Raw genomic sequence first — 8,160 nt, 5'->3', positions numbered from 1 at the left:
TTCCTGCCTCACCCTATCTTGTACTGTCTTCTGTTAATAAATATCACTCCCCTGCTCGTTCTTTGTCAGGGTCTCCCCTATCTGAATCCTGACCTTAGTAAATCTGTTCACACTCTTCAGTTTGAATTGTTTACATGTGACTATATTCAATTCTGTTATTTTATTTAGTTTTCTTTAAATATTTAAATTCACATTTATCCTGGTAATGAACTAATTTAATAAAGCCTGGTTAATCATACAGTTTGATATACGAAATGTCTGTTTAAGCATCACAAGGCTTTATTAGAGAAACTCATCCTTTCCTAACCTTTCATTTTTATTAGATTAAGATATGTGTTGACAAGTTTTTTTTTTTTTTTTTTAAAGCTATAGTTTTGAAACTCCAAATTTCAGTCGACTCCCATGTTTCTATCAAGCTTCAAAGAAGTGAATTATTTGTTAGTTGCACATATTCACTGATGAACCAAAATGTTTTTTTTGTTGTGATGGGGTGAAGATCAGTTGCTAATTTAGCACAGCCATGTGTATTCCGAGTCACCTGGTGTTTTATCCAGACCGAATTAAACACAGAGGCCACAAACAAGGTCTTGAGACCTTGATGGATTGAACTCATTTGAGTGTCCCTGCAAGTAATTAAATGATCCAATTATTTTGTTTTGGTGCCCTTAGAGAATGTGGGCAAAAATTATGTTGGGTTGGCCAAAGCATTTGTGTCACATATGTGTCCATTTCAGTTACAATCAATCCCAGCATAACAGAATGTGTACTTGTGTTGTTTTAATTAAAGGAAGCTGGTAACTTGGTTACTTAAAATGACCAGTTTCCATCTTTCACATGTAATTAAAAAGGATGGTACATGTTCCTTAACTAACAGTGTTGCTTGTGGATTTTCTTTTAACTTTAAATCCACATACTTTTGGTTGACTCCATCCCAATAAAAATGATGCTGTAGTTATGTCTGATTGGATAGTACATCATGATTGTCTAGCTTAATCTGTCAGATGTTAACCCTCATCATAAAAAAATATATATTTGTGTGTGTTTATCACAAAGACATAAAGATTTCTGGAAGTAAGTAACGTGACTTAAACACGGACATATGGCTACGTACACACACACACACACACACACACACAAACAACATGCATGTACTTGCACACAATTACATAGTCTCTAACTTTGATCCACTGTTACAAATCCAAATCACTATATGGTGAATTTCAAATATGATTTGAGCCATCTTGCTGTGCTCCTGTGAGGCATTTATTTCACCATCTGGTTCAGGTTCAGCCTTAAATGCTTTCCTCTCAGACACTCACTGTATGTTCATTGGGTAGTTTTACTCTGCTGTGGAAACTGAGCACATGACGCAGGTGTTGACAAATGTTGCAATATGCTGAGGGGGCATAAATCACCAAAAGAGAACAAAGCTGAAACACTTAAAAACCTGTTTTTGCCCATTTCATTAAGGGAATGCATTTACATTTAAATCGTGGAATCTATGAGCTTTCTTGACAGTAACGTACACATACTGTAGCATGTGCATATATGCATAGACAAATGCATACACTGAAGTATACTTACACACTAAAATTGTTTTTTTCATAGAAAAGTTTACAACAGTGAGCAATCAGCTAACAGAGCCTATAATGAGTTTTCACCTTTTCATCATCCGCCTGTTGAAATAACAATAGGATGAGAGGAATTATGAACAGCAGATTAACACCAGTATAGTTTGCATAGCAGCCCTGTGCTCCTATTATGAGAAGTAACGAGATGAAAGGACAGAGCCACCTGAATGAATCTGAACTAAAGTGACCAGGATCAGCCAAGGCTTTCCCTTTGTCCTTCCTCTTTGTTTTCTTTTTTTTCTTCTGTTTTGACAAGTTAGAGTATAAAAGCCATGCAAATGTTGTGTGTGAGACAAGAAAGTTTAAGAAAGGACATGCTAAAAAGTCATAGTTGGTACATTGCACTTACACTTAAAAGGATAGTTCGTCAAAATTAAAATTCTGTCATCATTTACATGTGTGTGTGTGTGTGTGTGTGTTTTCCATGGAAAAAGATTTGTAACAATATGAGAGTGAATAAATGATGACAGAATAATTTTTTTTGGTGAACTATCCCTTTAAGTGAAAGGAGGGAAATGTGTATCCATGTCACATATATTACATACAAACCTCATCCAACCATATATTTGCTCTGCACATTTTTAAATGAAATTAAAATGAAGCACAACAAGTGAGGATGATTCGCAGCTCTCCAATCTGGGGTGTTGGGTTCTTCCTTCCCTGCAAATAACACTCCAATTTTTTATCCAAGCTGTCTAGTGATTAGCCACGGTGGTCCAGTCTTGTCACTAAGGAAATGCCCCATGCCACTTCTTGGCATTGCAGATGAGCGTTAGAGCACGCCAGCTGGCCCTGGATGGCTCGATCCCCTTCAGTCTGAAACAGGGATTTCGGAACACTGAAACCTTGGCTTGTTGCATCTCTCTGGTTGTTATGGGATGGAAGAACAAAAAACTGTCTCATTCAGAAGCTCTTTGCGCTGAAATCTGTACACTGAAAAAATTGTACGCTAAAAATGATAACACCTATATTAATTGGTTTTATTCATTCAAAAATAATATTTTACATGACTAAATCAACCTGTACATTAATTTAAACCAGCAAAACTATTTTATGGAATAAATCAGGTATGGATATTTAAGGTAACAATTACGGGTAACCACTTTTTACAGTGTATCAAATGTTAACAGTCTTTAAGATATTTCCTGAAGTTTGCTCATTTTAGTCTCAGTTAATAAATATTTACATGCTTATAATCATAAGGCTTGGATTTGAGGAAATTTAGCAATAGCAAAGTGTTACAGGGAATCTAATTGTAGCAGCACTAACTGGCAGATGAATTTCGGAATTTTGTGTCCCCCACTGGGCGAGGAGAAACTTTAGTGAAAAAAACAAGGCAACTGAGTGACAGGTATGGCCCAGACATTGTCTGAGGTGACTTTGGGTTGGTGCTTGAAAGGAAGTGCAAATCTCATCCACCTTGTTTAAGACAGTGACAGCTGTTAACGTGCTCCGCTCAGCTCCCGCAGCAAAGCAGGACATTGTTCAGTAAACTGGATATATGATAGAGCAAAAACTTTATTTAACTTGATTCATTTATGTATTACAGATAGATAGATAGATAGATAGATAGATAGATAGATAGATAGATAGATAGATAGATAGATAGATAGATAGATAGATAGATAGATAGATAGATAGATAGATAGATAGATAGATAGATAGATAGATAGATGGCTAGTGGGATAGTGAGAGACAGAGAGATGCTACTCATCCACTCACGTTTCTTTTAGGTTTGACTGTATCTGCCTGTAAAATAAAATCTCCTCATACATTTGCAAAAAAAGAGAGACATCCCTATAGTATTTCTCATTGCATTTTCCATTATTTGTGTCTGGTTTCACTGACACAGAGGAAAGCTTGAAACACCAATGTTAGACAGTGAGAAAAGTAGGTTTGATGGACTTAAAAACTATCTCGGTATTAAAGACAGAACAGAACATGATGTTTGGACGAGCTAGGATCAAAATAGATGGGGAACCTTCTCTAGAAATTTACTTACAAGATTTTAAATGAATGAATGAATGAATGAATGAATGAATGAATGAATGAATGAATGAATGAATGAATGAGCTCTACAATCCTATTGTTGGTAGAGTTGAAAAAGAGAGCCCTCATTTTGTGATGGACAGTGTTGGATAAACTATTTTTTACTAAATGCTTGCCTGGGGCCAAGACCTAGTTTTCATCAAAGTATAATCAACACCATAGAGCTTACTGGAACTAGTTTATTCCGTATGTCATTTCAGGGCCATGCTCACACGACTGACGTATAACAACCAAATTGCTTGAAACAATAAAAGAAGACTACCCGGGGCTATAAGTCAGAGCATGTGTGCTGGTCTCTGATAAACTCTCTAAATAATCAATTCAATGCAATGCCATTTTGTTGATTAAAAAAAGAAGAAGAAGAAGAAGAAGAAAATAAGTGTGCTACTATGTCTTTTTACTAAAGCTCAAATCTGGAGAATGTCATAAAGCTGAGAATATGCTGAATTATGCAGTCACTAATTAAAAAAAAAAAAATGTTAGCAAAATATTGAAATAAGTGCTAATGATGTTCTGCTAAGACCATATTTGTATTGCCTGGGTGATCCATTTGTTGGAGCATAATATCATTCTCCTTGTATGGCCTCAGAAGTGGTGTCGGGGTATCATGCTTCTTGTGATCAGATTAGTGGGTGACACATGGCCGAGGGGCTGGGGAGACTCCATGGCATCCAGTAGACGAAACCCCATTGGGTTCAATCCTATTTACCGGATATCACCAAAGCAGCAGGAGCCCTCCGTATGGTGGCAAAGATTCACATTTGAGCCCAGCAGCCTGTTTCATTTCCATTAGCTGCTGCAGGACAGCCCCATTCAATTATATCCGCTATACCTGCCAATGTCCTGCACTCATTGCCAACTGTCCAAAGCAGACCTAACTTTTACCAATTTAAATTTAGGGACTGTAAGCAGCAAATAGAGAATAGAGTGGCAATATAGCTGGACTTGCAAAAAAAGAAAATAGATTAAAGGGATTTAGCCATAAATTAAAACTCTGTCATTACTCATCCTCATGTCGTTCCAACGTGTGTGAATTTCTTTCTTCTGTGGAACACAAAGGAAGATATGTTGAGGGCTGTTTCAACTGTTTTTGCACATACAATTAAAGTCTATGGGGTCCAAAACAACATTGGATTGGACCCTATTGACTTTCATTGTATTCGTTTTTTTCTGTGGAGGGGTGTAACGGTACATGTCTTTGTCCCGAACTGACACGGTACGGATGTCACCGTTCGGTGCATACAGTGACAGGCCATCCAATCTAGTCCAATCCATTCCAATCCAGAGGGGGGCACACTCGGTAATGCAATGCTGTTTGCTAACCGCCACAACAGGAAAAAGAGCAGAAGAAGAAGAGATGATCTATGCACCAACCCAAAACAAGAGTTCAGATGGCACGCAAGAGCTTGTTAGTAGCCTATCCGCTGAGTTTTGATTAATTTTTGTGACACACTTCACAAGCTTCACGGAAAGGGAAACTGTGACGAACCGCACCGAACCATGAACTCTGTGTACAGTTGCTCCCTGTGATTTGTTCATTCTCCTTTATTTAACTGACAAATGTACAAAGAAGAAAATTCCAATGTTTTCACTGGCCAAATTAAATTTTAATTTTGATGACTGCAACACAATCCAAAAAAGTTGGGACAGAAGCAAAATAAAACTGTATAGACTCTGAATAAGACTATAGAATATCCAAGTTAAACTGTTTTGAAACAGTTCACAAATAGCAGGTGAATTTATCCTGGGAAAACCCAGACAACTTCCGGCAAATTTAGATTTGCTCTGAAAGTTAGTCTGGCAAAGAGCTCATTCAAACCCATTTCCAATCTGTCGAAATCGAGGCACCAATCAGAAACTTTACACGATGACGACAGCGCTGAGATTTTGAAGCAGATTTTGTAGCCTAACTTACATTACAAAGATGGATGCCGTCGTCGAACATCACTCGTTCGAATCAGCTATCGCGTCTGTTTTAAGCGATTTGAACGTTTCCTTTTTGTTAACGTTTCCTCGGAGATGTTTCTCCCCCCGCTCTGCATACGTCATCTCCTTCATCGCTCTGATTGGTTTTAGGTCTATCCGCGACGTCCGTTGGTGACGCCCCTCTGGAAATGATTTGTCTATGACGCTTTGCCAGACCATAACTCAGTTACAACTGAGAATGGTCTGGTTTTAACCAGGCTAAGGTGAATTGGTAATATGTGAGGGAATCGTGTTTGGGTATAAAAGGAGCATCCACTAAAGGCTAAGTCTTTGCCTGCAAAAATGGGTCATGGCTCACCACTTTGTGCCAAATTTCATGAGAGAATTGTCAAACAATTTAAAAATCACATTTCACAATGCAAGATTGCAAACTATTTAGGTATTTCAACTTCTTAATATAGTGAAAAAAAAATCCTGGGAATCCAGAGAAATCTCAGTCCGTCTAGGGCAAGGCAGCTACTCTGTTAAATATATCCACATGGACTCGGGAGTTCTTTGGAAAGCCATTTTCACCTAACACTGCCGCTGCATCAAGAAATGCAACTTTAATCTCTGTTACGCAAGAAGAAAGCTACACATCTGTTCAATGCAGAGATTCTGCCGAGTTCTCTGGGCCTGAGCTCATCTCAGATGGTCTAAAAGACAGTGGAAATGTGTGCTGTGGTCAGATGAGTCTACTTTTCAGCTTGTTTTTTGGGGAAAAACTGACTTTGAGTTCTCAGTCCCAAAGATGGAAAGGATCATCCAGACTTTCATCAGTGACAGGTGCAAAAGCAAACATCTCTCATGGCATGGTGGAACATTAGTGGAAAAGGTATGGGTGACTTGCATTGTGTGAAGGCACCATTGATGTGGAGGCGTATATTAAGATTGTACAGAGACATAAACTGCCATAAAGATGACATATTTCCTGGGAAGTAAGACAATGCCAGGCCTCACTCTGCACATGCTAAAACAGAGTGGTTTCTAGACACTCTAGTCTACACCATAGAAGGGATGTGCTTGACTGCCTGCCTGCAGTCCAGATCTGTCTGTTATTGAAAATGTATGGCACATCAGAATCAGACAACGGAGACCACAGACTGTTGAGCAGCTGTCTTGTATCAGGTGAGATTGGGCAAAAATTCCACTTGCAAAACTTCATCAAGTAGTATCCTCATTTCCCGAACATTCAAAAAGTATAATTATAAGGAAAGGTGATGTGACGCAGTGGTACACACGCCTCTTTCCCAACTTTTTTGGAGTGTATTGCAGCCATCAAAATCAAAATGTGTTTATATTTACAAAATACACTTGAAAATCTTTTCTTTGTACTTTTGTCAGTTAAATAAAGGTCAATGGTTAATAAAGGTTAAGTCATAGATTCTTGATTGTATTGCATTTTACAAAATGTAAAAATTTTCATTTTTCAAAATTTTCTGGATATTGTGGTAGTACATTGTGTGTGTGTGTGTGTGTGTGTGTGTGTATTTTGGTAGTATGTGTGTGTGATATATATACATTTAAGAAGCATTTGTCGGTGTACGCTGTCATTTAGAAGACAAAGGTTTCTGTAGAAGTTCTTTGTGTTCTTTTTAAAGAATTCTCCGTCGCTTAAATGACACCGAAAGCTTTCCTTATTAGCATATTTGCCTGAGAGTGAAACTGTCATCCAGCTGCACCAGCAATTAGCCAGTTTCATCATAAAGACTTGTATCAGCGGAAAAAAGTAATCATTTGCAGTAATGTGAAAGACCTTCCTCATGATTTCCTCATTAAATTATTCATAGAGCTTCCTCTTGCTTGTATATTTTCCATTTAGAATGACAAGGTTCATTATGAAGATGAAGCTCCTGACATATTTTTGTGTAACTCTTTTTACGGGGTCTTTTCTGATTATCTGGAACAAAACCACACACTTAAGTTATGGACCACAAGTGAGAAAAGAGTGAGAATAAAGGATGGAAAAACTTCAGACTTTACAAAGCAAGATTAAGAGGTAGAGTGAGAAAAACATGACTGTTTGTTTGCTTTGTTCACTGTCTATCCATGTCTCATCTGATGTGATATGACCTGATAAAGAGCAAGGACCCCGTGTTTCCAGAATCACCTAAAGTAGAAAGGAGGCACCCCACTTGCAACCATATCTGTGGAGAATCTCTTAAAGAAAATAAATCTGCCTCTCTCTCTCTGATGAGCACCTCCAACTGATAAGGTGTCAGATGTACCACTCCATTACTGTGACTGAGGTTGTTCTGTTTTTCTTTCATTTGAACCCCCACAGCAATAGAGAGAGTAATCAGCTCCTCTCCATGCTCTGTGCGAAGACCCCTGCCAGGTCTCTGATCCACCAACAGATATCGTTGTCTCTTAATGGATTAAAATAGGGTTAGACAAAATGGATATTATATCAAAGAGTGCATGTGTCTGGCTGCTTCCTCTGTTTTTGCAACGAATACGTGATCAAAACAACACGGAGAAACAATAGTTCTGAAGTGTCGAAATCCAAGCTGTG

The sequence above is a fragment of the Rhinichthys klamathensis genome, unplaced genomic scaffold (assembly GCF_029890125.1).
Source record: "Rhinichthys klamathensis goyatoka isolate OS25496 unplaced genomic scaffold, OSU_Roscu_1.1 h1tg000055l_1, whole genome shotgun sequence".
Taxonomy (NCBI): Eukaryota; Metazoa; Chordata; class Actinopteri; order Cypriniformes; family Leuciscidae; genus Rhinichthys; species Rhinichthys klamathensis.
The sequence above is the reverse complement of the archived record's forward strand: the minus strand, read 5'-3'. Positions refer to the sequence as shown.